The following is a 24,667-nucleotide window of genomic DNA, read 5'->3' as shown; positions in this document are numbered from 1 at the left end:
GTCACATTATGAACTGAATCGGTCTGACCGAGTTTTCTGGTTCGGTCCCACCGAATTCGGTGATTTGTGTGTAACGGTTAGATTTTATGTGGAGGATATATATACCCCTCCACCCACTCTTCATTTATGAAGAGAGCCATTAGAACATGCCTACACTTCCAACATACATTTTCTGAGAGAGAACCACCTACACTTGTGTTGAGATCAAGATATTCCATTCCAACCACATAAATCTTGATCTCTAGCCTTCCCCAAGTTGCTTTCCACTCAAACCCTCTTTCCACCAAATCCAATCCTATGAGAGAGAGCTGAGTGCTGGGGAGACTATCATTTGAAGCACAAGAGCAAGGAGTTCATCATCAACACACCGTCTATTACCTTTTGGAGAGTGGTGTCTCCTAGATTGGTTAGGTGTCACTTGGGAGCCTCTGTCAAGATTGTGGAGTTGAACCAAGGAGTTTGTACGGGCAAGGAGATCACCTACTTCGTGAAGATCTACCCTAGTGAGGCAAGTCCTTCGTGGGCGATGGCCATGGTGGGATATACAAGGTTGCTTCTTTGTGGACCCTTCATGGGTGGAGCCCTCCGTGGACTCGCGCAATCGTTACCTTCGTGGGTTGAAGTCTCCATCAACGTGGATGTATGATAGCACCACCTATCAGAACCATGCCAAAAAATTTAGTGTCTCCAATTGCATTTGCACACTCAAATCCTATCCCTTTACATTCTTGCAACTTGCATGATTTACTTTCCGCAGCCCATATACTCTTATCATGCTTGCTTGATATGTATTGTGAATGTTTAAACTTGTCCCAAAACTCCACTTCAACTTAAAGAAATTAAAAAGTGCACCTTTTCTTACTAAGAGTCTATTCACCCCCCCCCTCCAGACACCTCTTCTCGATCCTTTCAATTGCGGGGGCCGCCTTTGGCTTAATGGCCAAGCGGGCGCCCATTGTGAAACCGCCAAGCTGGAGGACCTATCCTAGAGCTAGGGCCGTTCCAGAGGTGATGTTGTCATTGATGAAGAGGCGAACCATCTATCCTTCCATCGACGACACAAAGGAACTCTCAATGAAAGCACCAATGTCGGTGTCAAAATTGGCCGTTCTCAGGTAATGGGTCCCGAACTATGCGTGCGAGGATCGAGGATAACATGAGATGAAGGGGACACGATGTTTACCCAGGTTCGGGCCCTCTCAATGGAGGTAAAACCCTACTTCCAGCTTGATTGACTTTGATGAGTATAGGGGTTACAAGAGTTGATCTACCTCGAGATCATAATGGCTAAACCCTAGATGTCTTGCCTATATGAATTTTGATTGTCTCTACGGACTAAACCCTCCGGTTTATATTGACACCGGAGGGGCCTAGGGTTGTAAAGAGTCAGTTTATAGAAGCAGGAATCTATACATCCGGACGCCAATATTGCCATCTATGCAAAGGAGAGTCCCATCCAGACACGGGGGAATGCCTTCTACTTTGTATCTTCACGGCCCATCAATCCGGCCCATAATACACATGCCAGCAACTTGAGGACCCCTTAATCCAGGACTCCCTCACCTACTGTGACAAACACGTATCATCACGGAAGTGTATTTTTTTGTAGTGATTGTTTCTGCAGATTATTTCATTATCTGTGTTGTGATACCTGTCGTTCCACCACATGCCATGCACGTGTACGTTGTGTGAAGGTGGCGTCTTAGGATCAATATTATGCGAAGGCTAGCAGAGGTTGCCAGATCTGCATAGAAAAAGCCTGTCCTGTGGTGCTACATCTTTGAACAATGTTCCTTAGTTGTAAAACATCTATAATGTAAATCCAATTCTTTTGATCTATGGGCCATTGTGTGGTGTATTTTATTCAAAGAACATTTGCTTGGAAATTTACAACATAAAAAGAATGAGCATGGATGACTTTAACATGGGGAAAGTCAGACCAGGGAAACTTAATCAAAAGATGTATACTGATTTTATTCTTATTTTTATACAATATATATGAAAAAAGGTAAAGGACATCGACTTTGTCCGCGTAGACCCAACTGACCCTGAATTAAGCCCTCTTACTTATCAAGGGATCGACAATGACTTGAGGCTTAAAATTTGGCTTCAAGTACTCTGAAAGCAAGTTAGCATACATGTCATACTGAGCAGTCATGCGGAAGGCCCACTTGTCTTTGATCTGGCGGCATAAGTTAAGGTCCATGTCAGATATCATCAAGCCATCTCGATAGCGCGATAGTGGCGGGGTGTAGGAAGCATCAAGCGCTGAGAAATGGCTGGATCCATAGAAATGACCAAAGTCGGCATGCTGAGGTTCCCATCACCAGAAGTGAATGGGTTTGGGAATACTTCTGTGCCTACCCGGTTCATTGATCTGACAAAGTAGCTATTTTCTATTGCAGCATTCCTTCCCTAAAATGGACCAACTTAGCATCATCAGGGTTGCTCCAGCATGAATAACAAGATAAATAATAACAAATGCCACGTGAATAGTTTTATCTAACCTCAATAGGCCACATTGGTTCACTGAGTTCACCGACGGTTGCAGATGGGTTGAAAACTATTTCAACTGCATTGAGGCCAAATGCAAGCCAATTGAGACGATGATGCATGCCGTAGCAAATGTTTACAACAACTAGTGGACCCGTTGCGCCAAATGGCGTAGAGACCTACTGATTTCATGTTAGCGATGAAAAGAAATCCATGGTTTAGTTGATTTTATTATGGGCAATCACATATAACAACAAATTTTATCTCTCTTAGTTGGGGAGAGCGGGGACATGTTGTCTATAATAGATGTATATACACATTTAAATTTAGTAGCATAGAACAAATCTAATCCCATTTAGTATGAAACTAAGGTATTTTGTTGTCTATAATGAGATGCATATAGACATTCTAATTTGGTAGCACACAGTCCCATTCAAAGTTATGCCGCTGGAAATACGTGCATCTTTTTTAATCCATGTGTGCATGTAGAAAAAACATGTATTAGTTGTTTTACTTGTGAGCATGCACATACAGTAACAAATTTAACCCCCTTTGATAAAATAAAAAGTATAGGTTTGTTGTCTACAATACGATGTACATGCACATTTTACTTTGGTAGTGGAGAGTCTTATTAAAATCCACATCGCATTCAAAATATATGTATTTTCAATAATCTTTTATTTGAGCAAGCACCCGCGGTAAAAGTTTAGACCCTTTTATATAAAAATTAGTGGATATCTTTTTGCCTAAGAACATATGCATACTTAACACCATGTATGAAATCAGTTAATGAGGCCTTATACTATTTTAAAAAGAGTAGTGTTTCTATCAATTTGTTTTCGTATGTTTGAAAAAAAAAGTATTTATGTACCACTTAACCACATGTATATTTCAAAGCAGTCATATGGCAGCCAGTTCAGCCCATGAATGGAGCAACTTATTTATCCCTTCTTCCTCGACACTTATTTATCCCTTCTTCCACAGCAGCTTCGTTCAGTCAGACAGAAAACTCCTTAGTAGTACTCCCATCATCTCAATAATTGGGATGGATATCATCCACTACAATGAAGAACAACAACATTTATGTATATCTTGAACAATAATAACGTCATTTACAGTACATTTGGTCAAGCAACCAATTAGCAGAAGAATAATAACATTTCTCTATATCTCGAATTCCACATATGGGATTATTAATATCTTAACTTGTATCGATGGCTTCACTCGTAATAATACATATGCCTTCTATTTATTTGCTTGACAAAATGTCCATCGGACGAATCAATCAAATAGGAGGAAGTGGGGAGTATTTCAAACCAAGACCAAGAATTGATCCTAAGTACATAGTAGCTTTAAAGCCTCTGAATTATTTTGCTGCTACTCCACCAGGAAAGTGCAGGGCTTCAAGAACCAAAAGACACCACTCGAGCTCTCTTCGGACTCATAAGCCATGTTGTTGTTTATATCCCCAAAAGGTTGCCTCTTAGCATCTCTGTTTTTCTCATTAGCATCTCTATTTACCATAATGGTGTTGTTTGGAAAATTCACAATACAATGCACAATGGAATTAGTGTCACATGTTGATGCCACTAATTAAAAAAAACACCCTTAAGAAAAACAATCAACTGAACCTTGAACGCAAGTAGGCCTAGAGCTAGAAAACAGTACATAATATTAGTAAGCAAAAGCAAGTAGAAATATCAAATTGAAAACCAAAACTTAGGCCAAGTAAAACATAAACATCAGGGATTTTCTTGACGTCGCGCGGGAGAAGGCAGTAGGAAACATATAATTGCCCTCTGGGTAAACCCTGGACACTTCAAGTAGAGCAAACAAAAGATAAGTCTGAACATTTCTTTATTTAGTCACAACATAGCACAAGCTTACTTAATATTGTGGGCATAGGCATGACTACCAACAACATATGAGGATTTGACAAATGTGAGATACCGCAACCAATTTTAAACTTTGCACAACTTCATGAATATACTTAATCTCCTGGCAGCACTAAACTCGTTGCGCAGAGGCCTACTAATTCTGTGCATGCTTTGAAAAGAAAACCATGTATTAATTGTTTTAGTCATGGGCAAGTACAGTAGGTGACAAATGGAATAACCTTTTAAACAAAAAAAGTTTTTTGTTGAATTTATACCTCTCTGTATCTATTTATTTTTCATTTGGAAAATAGGATCTGCAAAAATGTCCAGAAAACAAAATTTACTTACTGCATTTTCCAGAAGACGGACATAGCAGAACTGTCTCAACAATGAACTGGCATCTAAACACCAGAAACCGAAGAACACTACCGTAGCACAAATCTTCTTCATAGTAAGAAAAGCAATCTTAAATTAGACAAGGATACTGATATGGGATATCACCATAAAGTACTACATAACCAAGATAAGCAGGTAAAGGGTTCATTAACAAGTATGGTCGCAGCTCACAGGCAGATTCTCATAGAAGATTCAAAGACAACTTATTTTATTATTACTTCTAATCTGAAATGAAGACAACTTTAACATATAATACCAAGTTGCAAGAAGAAGAAAGGTCCTCGGATGAATAGCCACTATAGAACTATCTAAAAGTTGTTGTCCTACTGAGCATCTTACCGAGTTATTACTGTATGTAATGTCACGCATATAGTTGGCTCTCTGTAGCGACCATACCCCAAACAGTCTGATCTCTATGCATCAGTGTCATCCCTGGATCGGTAATGCTGACACACACAGTACACACACTTATTACATCGAATGTCTCAAAAGAGAACATTAAACAATAAATATGGCTTAAGGCCATCTAAATCAATAACAACGGATGGCTTGGAAAATAACTTGAGTCCATCAACTCCAACGGCATCACTGAGTGAAAGACAATGACCTATGGCTCCTTACTCATCGTCTGAAAAGTCTGCAACATGAACTTTGCAGCCCGGAACGGGTCAGCACAAGGAATATGCTGGCAAAGTAACATAAGAGAATAATGAACAGAATAATTGCTATCACTACATGCATATTTGGCTGATGGAGGCTGTATGGTAATATGTTTTTGCGAAAAGCCAATTTTTCCCTACAACAAAGGAATAAATTTATTTAACTATCATGGTAGTTGTTAAACATTGAGAAGGTTCCTCCAACTCAATCCCAATTAAACATCATCATTAAACCCAATCAATTTATCTTAAGAGTGATGAGATCAATCATGATAATCCAAGAACCAGATACTCAAGATGTCCATAACCGGGGACACGGCTAACCAGGATTAGTTTATACACTCTGCAGAGGTTTGCTCACTTTTCCCCACAAGACTCGAATACATCCATGGTCGGAGATTCGAGACACAGTCTTTCTGAAGCATTAACTCTCTACTCTGGGTAGACTATACCACCTACAACCCACTACATCTGCTAGTCTACCTCTTCAAGAGCTTCACGCAACTTACTCAACTATGCTAGAGCCCATAATAGCTTGTGGCTGCACGCGGAAGTTTCTAGCATGAATAATCTTATGATCCCTTTGAGCCTGGGTGGCGGGCCGTAGGATGATCACACGGGTCCTCCGGGATATCCTAGGACAACACTGGGTACTCCAGGTGTCCACAAGCAATCCACCCAGATGTGTATTTAAGTTTCCACCTTAAGTTGAACCATTAGTTAACAAACTCACATCTGTCATGAATACTCTCAAACCCAATCCACGTCTACGAGCATAGCATAGCGAAATAAGAAATATAGAGGTAACTCCCAAGGTTTGAAAATAGATAGGTGCATAGGTACTACCTCAGCTACTTCCCAAAACCGACAATTTAGTCAGATCCTAATCATGCAAGTGTTTGAGGATTGATCTAGTGCAATAAAACTGGTTAGTAAAGAGGCATGATCAAAGTGTTACTTGCCTTGCTGATGATCCGCAAAACCTAGAGATCGTAGTAGCACGCTTCGCACTCCGGGTACTCTATTGCAAACAGACAAGCATACAATAATCACTCAACTAGAAGCACGGGTAAAACTCAAATAAGAATATCTAACCAGAAAGTTCAACTTAAGAACTCCGGTTTGCAAAAAGAATCAAATCAAACGATGCAACGAAACTCAAACTACGAAAGAAACAAGATTCGTTTACTAATCTGGATTAAAATCGAATTTTACAATAGCAAAATCTTGTTTAAGTTGGTTAAACAGAAAGAGGGCTTCGAGACGAAGATCTAGGCGCTTGAATCGCCTAATTCCGACTAACGAGCGAATAGATAAACTAAAACGAAAATCGGATCAGAAATCGCGATCGAAAATAATCGCGAAAAACCCGAGAAAAAGAAAAACTAACGAACAGGCTAACGAACGAGCATTCGCTGTCTGTGACTAACGGGTGAACGGAGTTCATTTAAATGAACAGGCAGACGAACGTCCGCAAAATTAATAAACCGTCGAAAAAACCAATCTAACAAATTAAACCGGAAAAATAAAAAAACGGGATTTTAACCGAAGAAAACCGACTGGTCAACGGGGACGAGATCCGGCGGGCGGCGGCGTCGGCTCCGGCGACGGCGGGCGGCGGCACGGCAGCGGGAGGCGGCGGCGGCGGCTGGCGGCGCGCTAGGGTTTGGGCACGGGGTGGGCTGGCGGCGGCAGTGGGCTGCGGGGGCAGGGGCTGGCTTATAAGGAGGGGCCTCGGGAGGAGTCCGAGCCGGATACGACCCGTAGGTCGGTTCCCCTTTTTTTTAAATAATTCCGCTCAGAAAAACGAATAAAAGAAATACTAAACGGACTCCAAAAATCCTGAAATAAATTTTCCCCGTCCTTTAAAAATCTACCGGACAAGGTGAATATTTATTTGGGCCTCTAATGCAATTTTGAAAAACGCATACTTTTCCTAATTCAAATAAAATAGCGATAAAAACTCCGAATAAAATCTTATTTGATTTTAATATTAAATCTCCAATATTTCTTTATTTTGGGGAAGTCATTTTATCCCCTCTCTTTTTATTTTCATAAAAGAAATATTCGAAGAGAAAATAATTAAAATCAAACAATCCTCTTTTCAAAATTTGAGAAAACTCAAATATGAAAATAACGAAATCCCCAACTCTCTCTGTGGGTCCTTGAGTTGCGTAGAATTTCTAGGATCAAACCAAAATGCAATGAAATATGATATGCAATGATGATCTAATGCATAACATTCCAAATTGGGAATTTGAGATGTTACAAACCTACCCCCTTAAGATGAACCACGCCCTCGAGATTCGGGTTGGCTAGAAAATAGGCGAGGGTGATCCTTCCGTAGGTCTTCCTCTTGTTCCCAGGTGGCTTCATCCTCAGTATGGTGGCTCCACTGAACCTTACAGAACTTGATAACCTTGCTGCATGTGACTCGGCTGGCAAACTCAAGAATCTTAACTGGTTTCTCCTCGTAGGTCAGGTCGCTATCCAACTGAATCGCTTCCAGTGGCACTGTATCTCTCAGAGGAATATCAGCCATCTCTGCGTGGCACTTCTTTAACTGAGAAACGTGAAACACATTGTGAACTCCTGACAATCATTCGGGCAATTCCAACTTGTAAGCAACTTCTCCCATACGTTCCAAAACACGGTATGGTCCCCTAAAATGTGGTGCTAACTTTTCCTTAACTCCAAAGCGCTTCACTCCTCGGAGTGGTGATACACGAAGATACACTCTGTCTCCAACTTCGTGAACTATCTCCTTGCGTTTAGAATCCGCATAACTCTTCTGCCTGGACTGGGCTACCTTGAGTCTATCACGAATCAGCTTAACCTTCTCTTCAGACTCTTTAATCAAATCTGGTCCAAATAACTGACGGTCTCCAACTTCATCCCACAACAATGGTGTCCTGCACCTCCTTCCGTACAATGCTTCGAAAGGGGCCATCTTCATATTGGCTTGATAGTTGTTGTTGTAAGAGAACTCTATATAAGGCAAATTGTCGTCCCAACTAGATCCATAGTCTAGCGCACAAGCTCTCAACATGTCTTCCAAAATTTGATTGACTCTCTCAGTTTGTCCGTCTGTCTGCGGGTGAAAGGTTGTACTGAACTCTAGCCTGGTTCCCAGAGTCTCATGCAACTGATTCCAAAACTTTGAGGTAAACTGGGTTCCTCTATCTGATACGATGGTCCTCGGAACTCCATGCAGACATACGATCCTAGTCATGTATATCTTTGCCAACTTAGAATTGGTGTACGTGGTCTTGACTGGAATGAAATGAGCTACCTTCGTCAAACGATCGACTACAACCCATATCGAGTCATAGCCTGAACGGGTCCTGGGCAATCCCATGATAAAGTCCATGCCTAGTTTATCCCACTTCCATTCGGGTATCGGCAATGGATGTATCAATCCAGCTGGCTTCTGATGTTCTGCCTTCACTCTCTGACATACATCACAAACTGCTACATACTCCACAATATCCTTCTTCATTCTGGTCCATCAGAAACTATTCTTCAAATCCAGATACATCTTGGTATTTCCTGGGTGAATCGAATACGGCGAATCATGGGCCTCTTGCAGAATCAACTTCCTGATCTCCGAATCATTAGGCACATAAACACGATCCTCAAACCATAAGGTATCGTGCTCATCCTCACGAAATCCCTTAGCTTTTCCTTTGCTCATCCTCTCTTTTATCTTAGCAATCTCCTTGTCCGTCTTCTGAGCTTCTTTGATCTTATCCATCAAAGTAGTCTAAATCTCCAATGTTGTTACATAACCTCTCGGAACTATTTTCAAACATAGCTCACGAAGATCCTCTGCTAACTCCTTGGGTAACTCTCCAGTCATGAGTGTATTGACATGGCTCTTGCGGCTCAACGCATCGGCTACTATGTTAGCCTTTCCGGGATGATAATGCAACTTCATATCATAATCCTTAATGAGCTCCAACCATCTCCTCTATATGAGATTCAACTCCTTCTGCGTGAAGATATACTTCAAACTCTTGTGATCCGTGTACACCTCATAATGGTTTCCGATGAGAAAATGTATCCATGTCTTCAACGCATGCACTACGGCTGCTAACTCCAAATCATGGGTAGCATAATTCAACTCATGGGGTTTGAGCTGTCGTGAGGCATATGAAACAACTCTTCCTTCCTGCATAAGCACTGCTCCAAGTCCTCAACGAGAAGCGTCACAATACACCTGGTAATCCTTGCGTTGATCTAGAAGAATCAACACTAGAGTTGTAACCAAGCGTTTCTTCAACTCCTGAAAACTGGCCTCACATTCCTCAGTCCATTTGAACTTGGTGTCCTTCTTCAACAACTCAGTCATGGGCTTTGAAATCTTCGAGAAATTCTCGATGAACCTCCGGTAGTATCCTGCGAGTTCAAGAAAACTCCGGATCTCTCCAACTAACGTGGGTGCTTCCCAATTTGTCACAGTGACAACCTTGGCAGGGTCTACGGCTATTCCTTCTTCGGATATAACATGTCTGAGGAATCCAACTTCCGTTAACCAAAACTCACACTTGCTGAACTTGGCATATAGCCGGTGTTCTCTGAGCTTTCCAAGTACCAAACACAGATGCTCCTTATGCTCTTCTTCATTCTTCGAGTAGACCAGAATATCATCAATGAACACCACGATGAACTTATCCAAAAACTCCATAAACACCTTGTTCGTCATGTTCATGAAATAGGCAGGTGTGTTAGTCAGACCAAATGACATAACGGTATACTCATATAGCCCGTACCTTGTGGTAAAAGTTGTCTTGGGTATATCCTGCTCTCGAATCTTCAGCTGGTGGTACCCTAGTCGCAGATCGATCTTGGAAAACACCTTAGCTCCTTGCAGCTGGTCAAACAAATCATTGATCATCGGTAGTGGGTACTTGTTCTTGATCGTCACCTCATTCAATCCACGATAGTCAACAACCATCCTCAGCGATCCATCCTTCTTCTCCACTTGAAGCACTGGTGATCCCCAAGGTGACGAGCTTGGGCGAATATATCCTTTATCCAGTAACTCCTTAATCTGCTTTTTAATTTCCTCTAAATCCTTTGCGGGCATCCTGTACGGTCTCTTAGATATTGGCCCTGTGTCTAGCAAAAGTTCGATCAAAAACTCAATGTCTCTATCCGGTGGCATGCCTGGCAACTCCTCTGGAAATACATCCGAGAAATCCTTCGCCACTGGTACTTCCTCCTGTACAACTCCTGATAAGGAATTTACTCGAGTCCTGTTCGGCACATGTCGGGATACATACTTGATCCTTCTTCCTTCTGGGGTGGTAAGCAAAATCGACTTAATGGCGCAGTCAATGTTCCCTTCATACTTCGATAATCAATCCATGCCTAATATCACATCCAGTCCTTGTGACTCCAATACTATTAGGTCAGAGGGAAATAGGTAGTTACCAATCCTTAATGGTAACCGATCACACCAAAGGCTAGCCATATACTCTGCTCCTGGCGAGGTTACTAAAATGGGTGTCCTAAGGGTTTGGGTTGGCAGTTTAAACTTATCCACAAATCCCCTTGATATGTATGAATGTGATGCACCAGTATCAAAAAGAACGGTTGCAGTAAATGACTTAATCATAAACTTACCTATTACTGCATCGGGTTGCGCTTCAATCTCCTCCACGCTAACATGGTTCACTTGTCCCCTGTTGAAAGGGTTGAGCTTCTTCCCAGAGCTTCCATTGCCATTTCCATTGTTTGCTTCAGAACATTCTGTGGCATAATGTCTGTTCTTCTCGCACTTGAAACAAGTAATGTGACTTAGATCCTTCTTGGCGGGCGTTGCAGGGTTGGTACGGTTTTGGTTGTTGCTTCCTCCATTACCATTTCCATTCCCGGGGCCACTATGGTTGTGCGAAATCCCTCAATTGTGGTTGTGACCTCCATGGTTATGTTGAAGGGGTCCTCCCGAGTTTGGGGTAAAACAGGGTCTCTGCTAAGCTCCAGAATTATACTTCCCGTGTCCATACTTCCTCTTACGGTTGTCAATCTGTTGCTGCTTCCCTTCAATCATGAGAGCTCTATCTACCAACTGTTGGTAGTTATTAAAGGTTGCTACCATCAACTGCATGCTCAGCTCATCATTCAGTCCTTCCAGAAACTTCTCCTGTTTAGCTGCATCTGTAGCAACATCATCTGGGGCATAACGTGCTAGCTTGCTAAAGTCATCCGCATATTGTCCAACAGTGCGTCCTCCTTGGCGTAAGTTGCGAAACTCACGCTTCTTCATGGTCATAGCTCCTGCTGATACATGGGCAGTGCGGAAGGCCTGCTAAAACTGGTCCCATGTAACAGTGTGGATGGGATAGGTGACAGTGTAATTCTCCCACCATGCTGCTGCGGATCCATCAAGCTGATGTGAGGCAAAACGCACTCTTTCAGCATATGTGCATCCTGCAGTGGTCAACTCCCTTCCAATCTTGCGAAGCCAATCATCTGCAACTATCGGCTCGATGCTACTGGAGAACACCGGCGGATTCAGCCTTAGAAATCGGGCTAAGTGATCAACGGGTGGTGGTGGTGGTGGATTGTTGTTATTGTTGTTGTTCCCCTAATTCTGGTTCTAGACTAGAATCTGCATCAAAGCATTCTGCTGCTGGATCAACTAGGTGAGCTCCGATGGGAAAGCAAATCCATTGTCGTGTCTCGGAGGCATCTGATGGGTTTAGAAAGGATGAGAAAATAGAGTAGAATGAGGTCTAGGGGAAAAACACTACCCATATGCACATGAGACAAACACAATCATATCACTTCAATCAATTTAAACAAGGGCATACAATCGGTCTAACTATCGTGACAAAAGTGCTCGGACTATACTATATACATGGGGGAATACTACTACTATTATGGTGGTCGACTAGAAAAAATTGCTCGGTAGAAGACTCCATAATATCTGCTCCAGCTTCATCAACAAAGTCATCATCGCTATCGTCGGGGTCCGAGTCGGTGTCGTCGATGAGGATATAGTTCTCCAGGCAGGTGGAATCGTCATCTTCTCCTCCTGGTGCAGGGTCTCCCATGAATACTCCCAGCTTTCTTGTCAGGTCGTCATTTTTCTCCACTAGTACGACGATTTCCTCCTCATAATCTTCGCGAGTAGCCTTGAGTTCCTCTTCAAGCTCGGTGATCCTTGTCATTGCCTTCTTCAGATCTATCATGCCTGCGCACATCTGGTTCTCCTGGCGGCGAATGTGCTGGTTTAACTCCTGGATAAAAGCTGCAATAGATCTATCCTTCCTGGTGCTGATCATCTCCCATTGGTCATTTCGGCGCCCACAAATCTGGTAAATAGTATCCTTGAGATCCATATAGTAAACTTCTCCAATGTGTCCCATGGTGATGTGGGCGGCCATGCTCTTGCCTAGACTCCAGGTGGGTGCGTCAAAGGAAAACTCTATGGGCTCAGTGACTGGCATGAACGTCCTTCCTGGAACTTGAACTTGGATCATCCAGCGCTCCTCTTTTGGTAAAGTGGCGTTGTACGTCCCGGTGAAGCTTGGTATTCCGATGTTCATGTACCTAGTGACTTCCTTCAAGTGTCGTACAAAGGGTGTGTCTTCATTCGATTGTGCAAACTTGTTCCTCGCATCCGCCATCCTAAAGAGTAGAAGATGAAGAGAGGTCAGAGATGAGAAGGGAGTAGTGATCTGGGATTTTAGCTTAGTGGTCGTGTCCTACAGTCAGCGTGTGCTCTGATACCATCTTCTAGCGACCAGACATCAAACAGTCCGATCTTTGTGCATCAGTGTCATCCCTGGATCGGTAATGCTGACACGCACAGTACTTGAGGATTTATAACAGAGTAGCAATCACACACTTATTACATCGAATGTCTCAAAAGAGAACATAAACCAATAAATATGGCTTAAGGCCATCTAAATTAATAACAACGAAAGGCTTGGAAGATAACGTGAGTCTATCAACTCCAACGGCATCACTGAGTGAATAACAACGACCTATGACTCCTTACTCGTCGTCTGAAAAGTCTGCAACATGAACGTTGCAGCCCGGAACGGGTCAGCACACGGAATATGCTGGCAAAGTAACATAAGAGAATAATGAACAGAATAATTGCTATCACTACATGCATATTTGGCTGGTGGAGGCTATATGGTAATATGTTTTTGCGAAAAGCCAATTTTTTCCTACAACAAAGGAATAAATTTATTTAACTATCATGATAGTTGTTAAACATTGAGAAGGTTCCTCCAACTCAATCCCAATTAAACATCATCATTAAACCCAATCAATTTATCTTAAGAGTGATGAGATAAATCATGATAATCCAAGAACCAGATACTCAAGATGTCCATAACCGGGGACACGGCTAACCATGATTAGTTTATACACTCTGCAGAGGTTTGCTCACTTTTCCCCACAAGACTCGAATACATCCATGGTCGGATATTCGAGACACAGTCTTTCTGAAGCATTAACTCTCTACTCTGGGTAGACTATACCACCTACGACCCACTACATCTGCTAGTCTACCTCTTCAAGAGCTTCACGCAACTTACTCAACTATGCTAGAGCCCATAATAGCTTGTGGCTGCACGCGGAAGTTTCTAGCATGAATAATCTTATGATCCCTTTGAGCCTGGGTGGCGGGCCGTAGGATGATCACACGGGTCCTCCAGGATATCCTAGGACAACACTGGGTACTCCAGGTGTCCACAAGCAATCCACCCAGATGCGTATTTAAGTTGCCACCTTAAATTGAACCATTAGTTAACAAACTCATATCTGTCATGAATACTCTCAAACCCAATCCACGTCTATGAGCATAGCATAGCGAAATAAGCAACGTAGAGGTAACTCCCAAGGTTTGAAAATAAACAGGTGCATAGGTACTACCTCAGCTACTTCCCAAAACCCATAATTTAGTCAGATCCTAATCATGCAAGTGTTTGAGGATTGATCTAGTGCAATAAAACTGGTTAGTAAAAAGGTATGATCAAAGTATTACTTGCCTTGCTGATGATCCGCAAAACCTAGGGACTCGTAGTAGCACGCTTCGCACTCCGAGTACTATGTCGCAAACATACGAGCATACAATAATCACTCAACTAGAGGCACAGGTAAAACTCAAATAAGAATATCTAACCAGAAAGTTCAACTTAATAACTCTGGTTTGCAAAAAGAATCAAATCAAGCGAAGCAATGAAACTCAAAACTGCGAAAGAAACAATATCCGTTTACTAATCTCGACTAAAGTCAAATTTTACAGTAGCAAAATCTTGTTTAAGTTGGTTAAACAGAAAGAGGGCTTCGAGACGAAGATCTAGGCGATTGAATCGACTGATTCCGACTAACGAGCGAAGAGATAAACTAAAACGAAAATTGGACCAGAAATCACGATCGAAAATAATCACGAAAAACCCGAGAAAATGAAAAACTAACGAACTGGCTAACGAACGAACGTTCGCTGTTTGTGACTAACGGGTGAACGGCGTTCATTTAAACGAACGAACGTCCGCAAAATAAATAAATCGACGGAAAAACCGATCTAACGAATTAAACCGAAAAAATAAAAAACCACGATTTTAACCTAAGAAAACCGACCGGTCAAAGGCGGTCAACGACCACGAGATCCAGCGGGCGGCGGCTTCGGCAACGGCGGGCGACAGCGGCGGCTCGGCGACGGCTGCGGCGGCTGGCGGCGCGCTATGGTTTGGGCGCGGGGTGGGCTGGCGGCGGCGGTGGGCCGCGGGAGCAGGGGGCCGGCTTATAAGGAGGGGCCTGGGGAGGAGTCCGGGCCGGATACAGCCCGTAGGTCGATTCCCCTTTTAAAAAAAATCCGCTCAGAAAAATGAATAAAAGAAATACTAAACGGACTTCAAAAATCCTAAAATAAAATTTCCCCATCCTCTAAAAATCTACCGGACAAGGTGAACATTTATTTGGGCCTCTAATGCTATTTTTAAAAACACATATTTTTCCTAATTCAATAAAGTAGCGATAAAAACTCCGAATAAAATCTTATTTGATTTCAATATTAAATCTCCTATATTTCTTTATTTTGGGAAGTCATTTTATCCCCTCTCTTTTTATTTTCATAAAAGAAATATTCGAAGAGAAAATAATTAAAATCAAACAATCCTCTTTTCAAAATTTGAGAAAAGTCAAATATAAAAATAACGAAATTCCTAACTCTCTCCGTGGGTCCTTGAGTTGCGTATAATTTCTAGGATCAAACCAAAATGCAATGAAATATGATATGTGATGATGATCTAATGCATAACATTCCAAATTGGAAATTTGGGATGTTACACTCTCCTCTCATTAGACTTCATACCCGCCTATGCATATGCCACAGATGAAAGAGTGAAAGAAGGTTAAATGTTTGCCTCCGATCATACATTTATATAAAAATACTGTAACAGCGCAGAAGCGCAGAAACTGACTGGTTCCAAGCCAGAACGACAAGGGAGTCTAGAAAGTATGACAACAACATTATGTAGAAGTATACCTCAATTAGACCGACAGTTAGGCCAAGAAAACGATGAACGCGGCCCATCCATTCAGCATCTCGCTGTGCCAAATAATCATTTACAGTCACCACTGAAAAAGGATTACAGTGCTTATAAATGTAAAGAAGTGGGACCAAGGACATGGATGCCTGTTTAGGGTTTAACAATGGAAATGTGGAAAGTGGATCAAATCAATGTATAATATCAACAAACTAACCCTGAATAAACATCTTTGTTTGGATCAACAAACACAGGCGAGAGTTATAATCCGAGTAACAAAAATATCTTATATATACTCATGCATAAATTATTTAATAGTATCATTTTAGGAAACTACGGTTGGGGAATATGGTGGTATTTAAGAACAAAAGAACGAGCGTGTGCATTGCGCTCATCCATGCACAATGCCATGATAGACTCAATGGTACTCCAGTTTAAGTCAGAATTTTTGATTGGCAAAAACGCAAATAATCTAAATGCATACAGTACCATGAACTCCATCCCCAGTCAGTGCATTGAGATAAGCTGCCAAGGTCAACACGAGTGTCTTCCCCTCGCGAGTCTTCATCTCCGCAATGCACCCATCGTGGATCAAGATGGCAACGGGACCCCGAAACCCGCGTCCCCGCGGGTTTTTACCCTATTAGGGGACGGGGATGGACATCTTTTCATCCCCGCGGGGCTGTTGTTGGGCGCATTATACAATCCGACACGTTTCATGGGTTTGCACTCGTTTCGGTAGTCCCCGAACTCGAAACCCGGCAAACCCGGCAAAATACATTTTTTTATTGAAATATGCTCCTGTTTGTTGCTGAAATATGCTTATCTTCGTTGTTGAAATGGGCTATAGTTGTGCTGAAATAGGCTTCTTTTAGCTGATGTTATTTCTGAGTATTGTGCTGAAATTTGCAGTTGTTTTGCTGCTGAAATATACTATGTTGCTGCTGAAATGATATCATTGTTGCTACTATGTTATGTTTGCTGCCTCCGAAATATACTATGTATGTTGTTTAACTCTGCTAAAATACACTCTATATAGCTGTTGAACCATCTACTATTGTTTTTTGTTAAAATTTGCTCCAGTTATGCTGCCGAAATGTGCTTGTTTTGCTATTCAAATGTTATTTTTTGTCGCCACTATGTTTGTTTAAATATTTTTATTTTCTCATGGGTTTCCCGTGGGTTCCCCGAAACCCGATGGGTTTAGGGGACGGGCGAAAAACTAGCCCCGCACATGGTGATGGGGACGGAGATTGGTTTGCGATTTTCTCGTAGGGATGGGTTCGGGAAGGCAAAACCCAATGGGTTTCGTCCCCGTTGCCATCTGGAATCGTGGAGCACAGCGCCACCAATAATCTAACACAAAAACATCAATCAAACGAAGCTCAATCACTCCCAAACAAACTCGTGCATTACCTGAACATCCTAACAGAGCAAAACTGGTATACCTGAACATCAAAGTGTCGCATGCCGAGCGTCCTCTTTGCCACCTCCCTCACCACAGAAAACGCCTCTGGATAGAAGCAAACACACACCAACGCATATCAGACGACAACTCGAAGGGAACGCTGCAATGCAACACTAACAGTAACAGGAACAACAAGGGGACCAACCTGCCTGAACGCCGGCGAGCGTCTCCCCGCGGCCCAGGCGCGCGCGGAACTCCTCCGTCTTCCCCTTCAGCCGCAGGAACACATAAATCCATCATACGCACAACAAAAGGCCATTAGGAATCAGGAATCGTGGGTGGGGTGTTCCACGCGGCACGCCACCTGTTCGTCGGAAAGCCTCCGAAGAGGCGGCTCGAGTGCGTTGACAGCGGAGACGAGGCGGTAGTAGTCTCCCACCACCCAGGCGTTGAGGCTACATGGGTCCCTCCATGAACCGGCCTTGGTTGTCTAGCCTATGACTGGTGGGCTCGTTTGTCGCGGGTATTGGCTGGGTAGGCCGCGCGCACGTGAACGAGGATTTGGCCAATCCCCTCCATGCAAGCGCACCCAATCCCATCCTCGTCTCGCCTCAGCCGCCCCTGCACAAACCCTACCCCTTTTCTCCTCGATCCCCACAGCCGCTGCAACCCTCCTTCCCCACCTCCCTTGTCAGCCGCCGCCGCCACTCCCCCTCCCTCTTCTCTATCGCCGGCGGCCAGCTCATCCCACCACCTCGTCACCATTTGTGGAAAGAAGCACTTGGGGAGGGCAATGGCGAGCAAGGCCGTGGCGGTAGTGGCGACGCAGGACAGAGGCGCGGGGAGAGGAGAGGCCAGCACCGCTGCATTCCCTGCTTGGGAGCTCGCGCTCCCGGCCACCCCATCGGGCCCCGTGTGGTCCTCCACTCTGCTCTGGCAGCGGCGGGATCAGGCCCTGTGCGGCTGTGCTTATCCGGCGACCCCCATCTCCTGGCTTTGCACCCCCCTCGTCCACTTCTCTCCTCTACGCCCAGGCTCCTCCCACCGCTGTTGTTGTCTCTCTATTAGCGAGTAGGTAGAAGAGGAAGGCGAGGTTGAGGCACCCTGTCTAGATCTTGGCCCTGAAGATTAAACACGAATAAAAAAAGTAAATCAACGGAAAGGAAATGGGAGGAGCAGATCCACGGAAGGGGGTCGGGCGGCTTGCGGGGCACCATCTAGGGTCGTCTCCGCCACCGCCTCTACGCAGGCTCCCCGCCGGCCGACGACCAGGGCGTCGCGCCACCCCGCTTTTCCTAGGCTAGCTCATGCGTTTAGGTGCGGTCGTCGCTGGTGATGAGGTGGGTGCGACAAGGAGACGAGGAGGGGCTTGGGGGCAGACCAGGAAGGGGGAGGAGGACAGATGCAGGAGGGCGCGGCTAGGGTTCGTGGGGGTGGCGGCTGAGACGAGGGAGGGCCGAATCACCGGAGGAGGGAGAGGTGCGGGCGGGCGGCTGTAGGGATTGGGGGGCAATGGGATTTCCAGGAGGCTCAACCAATTAGACCCTCACACCAACGAACCCAGCCAATACATGACGACCCCACCGACGAAGCGGCCCATCGGTCATGCACATGGTAAAGAAATAACATGGTGAAACATGCAGTGAATATCCAACGGTGGATGAGAGGCGTGGTAGGAATTTTACCTCGATCTGACGGCCAACGAAGGAACCGGTTGAGGGAGGCTTCTCCATGCGAGTTGGCTAGCCTCATTATTGTTTTAAATTTTGCCACAAGTTGTTTCAAAGACCGGATGCCCAGTCTCACCTTCCATATAGTACGTGCTCTCATTGAAGTCGCCAACTCTTGGGATGTGATTCTGCAGTAGTGTTCAGTTAGAGACTACAACTACATTCAGGTATAAGGAAATAAAAAGGTAATGGAACCAAAGGAAAGAAAAATGTACTAATATGCGTACATTTCAATGAATGCCAATTATGTTACCATTATTTCCAATTACAACAACGGTATTCCATATAATCTCTCCATGGTTTATATCCCTTTCGAGGATCGGGCTAATAATTACCATGTTATATTTCCATGCAAGCTCTTGAAGAAACCGAGTAGATTCTCCATCAACAGCCTCAGCAAACTCGCACCAACGTTTTTCGCGCGTGCAGAAGGCAAATGGCATTGTCTAGGCTTCCTGAAATTTGAGGGTATGGATCACAACAAATGATTTGCTTCTGTGGGAATATAAGCAAATAGAAGGTGGCGAAGCTATTTCGTAAGAAGTATCAACCTATAAGGTTTGTTTAGATAAAGGATTTTTTTTGAGTAATCGCAAATGGAAGGACTTTTATTCCTTCTGTGGTGCTTGGAATGGGAGACCGAGGAGATTTCGAAGGGACAGAACCGGCTACTCAATAGCTTCTGGCTTATTTTAAATAGATGGGCTTCAGTTTCTCAAGATGATGGGTAGAGAAAGCGACTGTTTAATTAAGGCTTGAGCTTTTCTTAGCTGGCAGAAGTTGAAGCTCAAGATATGTGAAGCAGAGTCTCATACACTTTGACTAATAGGACACCAGGCTTGAAAACAAAGATGTAGAAAAGAGTTATAAGAGAACACCACAAGTAAATCACCAATGTTAGAAGTACCTGTAAGCACAAAATATTGACACCAGAAGCACCAGTTGCATCTATGATGGGTTTTAATTTCTCCATGATAGACTTCTTTTGATCAGCAAAATGACAAGTCGTTGGAACAACAATTGAGTTCTGAATTAGGCCAACTCGAACAATTCGCGGTTGCCTCATATGCTCTTTGTTAGCGTTGAAACTGAATGCCTGTCATACAAGTAGCTAAGAGTTCAAATCTTTCAAAAAAGAGAAAACAAACAAATAGTTTCAAGTTGTTAGGTACTACTGATCTTCAAAATAGGATGTCCAGAAATGACATATTTAAAATGAAGGCAATTTATTCATAGATAACTTGCACATCAAAATTATGCGCTTGGGCAAGACCAGTGGTGGCCCTAGGTAGGGAAATAGCCTCGAGAGGGCGTGCACAATTCAGCCCCAAAAGCAACCGGGCTGCCTCCTATCACCAGATGGAGAATATATAAGTTAAAGAAAGCCCTATGTAAGAAAGAAAATTGAGCCTAAATAGATTCCTAAAACGAAATGAAGCCAAATACCATGAGTATATCGAAAGTAAAGTAAAGGGGTGAAAGAAAAATACAGGTACTTGAATACCATCAGATCACATACACAAATTCACATGGTGGCACAATTTGGAAAGTTTCAGAGATAAACGTCCTACATTGGATCAGGCATAGTAAAACTACATGGTCTCCCATCCATATTTCTAATAAATCATCGATAATTAATATGGACCGGAGGAGTAGTGGAGTAGAACATCCTATAATAATGAAGGGAGGGAGTAACAAATAGGGGTATGTTTGACTAGGAACTCTGGAAATACATACAAATTCCTTGAATATTTTTATAGGAAACATATTTGATTTCAATGTAAAATGTGAGGAGCCTTCAGTTGAATCATTTACAGCTGCTACGTTGTAACGCCCTCGATTCAATCGTACACTAATCATGCACACAAATGTGTACGATCAAGATCAAGGACTCACGGGAAGATATCACAACACAACTCTAGACACAAATTAAAATAATACAAGCTTTATATTACAAGCCAGGGGCCTCGAGGGCTCGAATACATAAGCTCGAAAACACAAGAGTCAGCGGAAGCAACAAAACCTGAGCACAGACCTAAGTTAGACAAGTTTGCCTTAAGAAGGCTAGCACAAAAGCATCTACGATCGAAAAGGCAAGGCCTCCTGCCTGGGAGCCTCCTAACTACTCCCGGTCGTCGGCGTCCGTCACGTGGTAGGAGGCACCCTCGGGGTAGCAGCAGTCGTCAAAGGTGGCATCTGGCTCCTGGACTCCACCATCTGGTTGCAACAACCAGAAAGAAGAAAGAAGGGGAAAAAGGGGAAGCAAAGCAACCGTGAGTACTCATCCAAAGTACTCGCAAGCAAGGATCTACACTACATATGCAACATTATCAAAGGAAGGCTGTATATGTGGACTGGGCTGCAGAAATGCCAGAATAGAGAGAAGGTCTAGTCCTATCGAAGACTACCATCTTCTCGAAACCACCATCTTGCAGCAACCAGGAGGGAGTAGAGTGGCATAAAGTAAGGTGGTAGTAGTGTTATCAACCTCGGCCAGAGATCCTTTCTCGACTCCCTGCGAGAAAGCAATCCCAGAGCCATACTATCCAGTTATCATCACAATCAAATCCTCATCACCATCCAGTTCTCATCACAAGTATCCAGTTCTAGTTGTATCGATCGGGATACAACTCCAAGTGTCCGTTACCGTAGGACAAGCTATCGGTAGATGTTTTCTTCCCTGCAGGGGTGCACCAACTTACCCACCACGCTCAATTGACTCCGGCCGGACACACTTTCCAGGGTCATGCCCGGCCTCGGCCAAACAATACGCCGCAACCCGACCTAGACTTAACAGAGAGGTCAGCACGCCGGACTAAACCTATGCCCCCAGGGGTCATGGGCCATCTCCCCGGAAACTCCTGCACGTTGCGTACGCGGCCGGTGAGCAGACCTAGCTACCTCCTTCAACAAGGCAGGCGCTTGCGCAGTCCAACCCGGCGCGCGCCACTCAGTCGCTGACGTCTATTAAGCTTTGGCTGATGTATACGACGCAGAACGCCCATACTATGCCCACGTGATGGTTAGTGCTATCAGGCCAGAGGCCCCTCGGATCAAATATCCAAATCGTAGTGGATTAGGAACGCGCGGTAACAAGCAGAGACTCACGAAAGAGGTGACCCCATTGCCCCGTCTCGAGGACTTGCGGCAAGGGCTAAGAATGCCCGACCACGCCTCGTAATTATCTCACGGGCACCTTCCAGGTCAACCCGTCTCCACATCACTTTCCAAGTAACAGTTGTAAAGTCCAAGTATCCGTGTGTCCAAACATCAAGAGGAAAACCCAAGGAATCACCCTCGGTGGGTTCCACTCAATGTAATCATCAAGGTGAACGTAGAGGAATCACCCTCGAGGTTCACACTTGAGGGGTTGCACGACAGAGTCGTATCGGAAGTGGTTAAAGAGGAAATCACCCTCGATGACCACGACCGAATAGCTACACTACAGGGTTAACATCAGAAGTGTTGTAGAGGTCTCACCCTCGGCACTCGATAGTATCCCAGTAGTGTCTAGCAACTAAGGGGAAAGTGACGTGCGGTGCCGGGGCCTGGTCTTCGATCCCGTTGATCGGGTCTTCAATGATGAAGCAGGGGCAACAAGGGCAAGGTGGGGGTCACTGATGGATCACTAACCAACCTATACTAAGCAGTTTAGGATAAGCCGGTAAGGTAACAATAAGCAGGTTACAAAAGGAGGCTATGCATCAGAATAGGAGCAAACAATAACAATAGCAAAATCTAATGCAAGCATGAGAGAATGGAATGGGCGATATCAGAATGATCAAAGGGGGGGCTTGCCTGGTTGCTCTGGCAAGGAGGGGTCGTCGTCGACGTAGTCAAACACAGGGGCAGCATCGGTCTCAGGGTCTACCGGAGAGAAGAGGGGGAAGAAACAGTAAATATAAAGCAGGGATAGCATCACAAAGCATAACATGGCAATAAGTTGTGCCGGGTGTGACCTAACGCATGGCTACACGATATAGGTGAAGGGGGAAATCCACCGGGAATGTATTCCCGGTTCCGGACCTGTGTTAGACAGATGACCGGAGAGGAAAAGTTCCATGTTCAGATAGTTAGAGGCATTTGACAGATGAACGGACTGCATATTCGGATTCGTCTCGTCGTTCTGAGCAACTTTCATGTAGAAAACATTTTCATCCGAGCTACGGTTTATTTTCTATGAATTATCAAAGATTAAAGCATTTTCCAGAATTATTAAAATTAACAGAAAAGGAATTATGACGTCAGCATGGTGTCAGCATGATGTCAGCAGGTCAACAGACACGCTGACTAGTCAAACTGACCAGTGGGTCCAACCAGTCAGCCTCTCTTACGTCACAAAGTTTATTCAAAAATAAACTGCGGGTTATTTAGCTACTGGGCCCCACATGTCAGTGGCTGGTTAGGTTAACTAATTAGTTTTATTTATAAAAACATTTAGTTAGCCTAATTAACAGAAAGGGGCCACATGTCATTCAGAGGAGGGGAAAAGCAACAGCGTTGACCAGAGTCAACGTGGTCAACTAGGGCGCCGGGCCCACTGGCAGCCTCATTGGGGTGGGCCCCACGGGGCCACGTCGGCGCCAGGTCAGTATGGCGGCCGGAGCAACACCGGCGACCTCAGGAAACAGCGGCGACGCGCGGGATTCGTCCATAGACCATCAAAACGAATGCGGCCAGTCGCGTTCAAACGCGGAGACGAAGCCGCGTTGAACGACATCGGCGGGAGCGGCTGAGGCGACCGGGAACGTCGCCGGCGACCACCGGGGGCGGCGCCGGACTTCGGGCGAAGGTGGTTTCGGCGCTACGGGGCACCAAAACGTGCGCGGTTCGCGGCTACAGGTAGCTGGCGATGCAGCGCATCCGATGGAGCAAGCAGCAGGGGCGGGGATGGCCGGAGGAGCGCCGACGATGAGTAAATGCGGCGATGGCGGCTTCGGGCGCGGACAGGGATCGCGCTAGGAGGCACGGGAGGAGGTGCGGACGGTTGGGAGGCCTCCTGGCAGCGCTACGGGCACGAAGCCGTGCTCGAAAGCGAGCTCGGCCGGTGGTGGCCGAGACGGAGAGGCTCGGCAGCGGCGACGAGTTCGGCCACAGTGGAAACGATGGCCTACGGGCACGGGAAACAACAAGGGAGTAGGGGGGAGGAGAGGGAGGTGCTCACCTTGCGGCACGCACGATGGCCCTCGGAGGTTTAGTAGCAGCTGTGCAGTGGATCGACGCCGGCGAGCTCCTGTGATCCGAAGTGGAAGACGAGGCCGGGGCAGCGTTCCGGGGCGCCCGGCGTCCTGCGGCTCATCGGGGAGGCGTAGTCGAGGGAGGCGGAGCGGTTGGACACGAGGAGGTCGCGAGGAAAACACGGTGGCCGCGTGAACGACGGAGAACGGCGGCGATGGCGCTCGGGTGAGGCGGGCGAGCGAGACAGGGAGGGGGAGGAGCGCGTGGATCTGGGAGGCAGAAGAGGGGAGTGGAGGTAGGTGGGGAGGAGGTCGAGGCGTCAAGGGGGGGAGGCTCGACCTTATCCTCTCGTCGAGCGACGCCGACGGGGTGGTTCGGCGGCGACCGCAAGCGCGGGTCGGTCGAACAGGAGAAG

General features: G+C 45.0%; 1 pseudogene; it reads right to left on the bottom strand.

Moving 5' to 3' along the window:
- Window positions 1-2,053: 2,053 nt before the first annotated feature.
- Window positions 2,054-24,667, bottom strand: part of LOC119354825 — a 31,412-nt pseudogene continuing 8,798 nt past the window's right edge.

Source organism: Triticum dicoccoides, chromosome 2A (genome assembly GCF_002162155.2).
Source record: "Triticum dicoccoides isolate Atlit2015 ecotype Zavitan chromosome 2A, WEW_v2.0, whole genome shotgun sequence".
Classification (NCBI taxonomy): domain Eukaryota; kingdom Viridiplantae; phylum Streptophyta; class Magnoliopsida; order Poales; family Poaceae; genus Triticum; species Triticum dicoccoides.
This window is presented reverse-complemented; position numbering and strand designations above follow the sequence as displayed.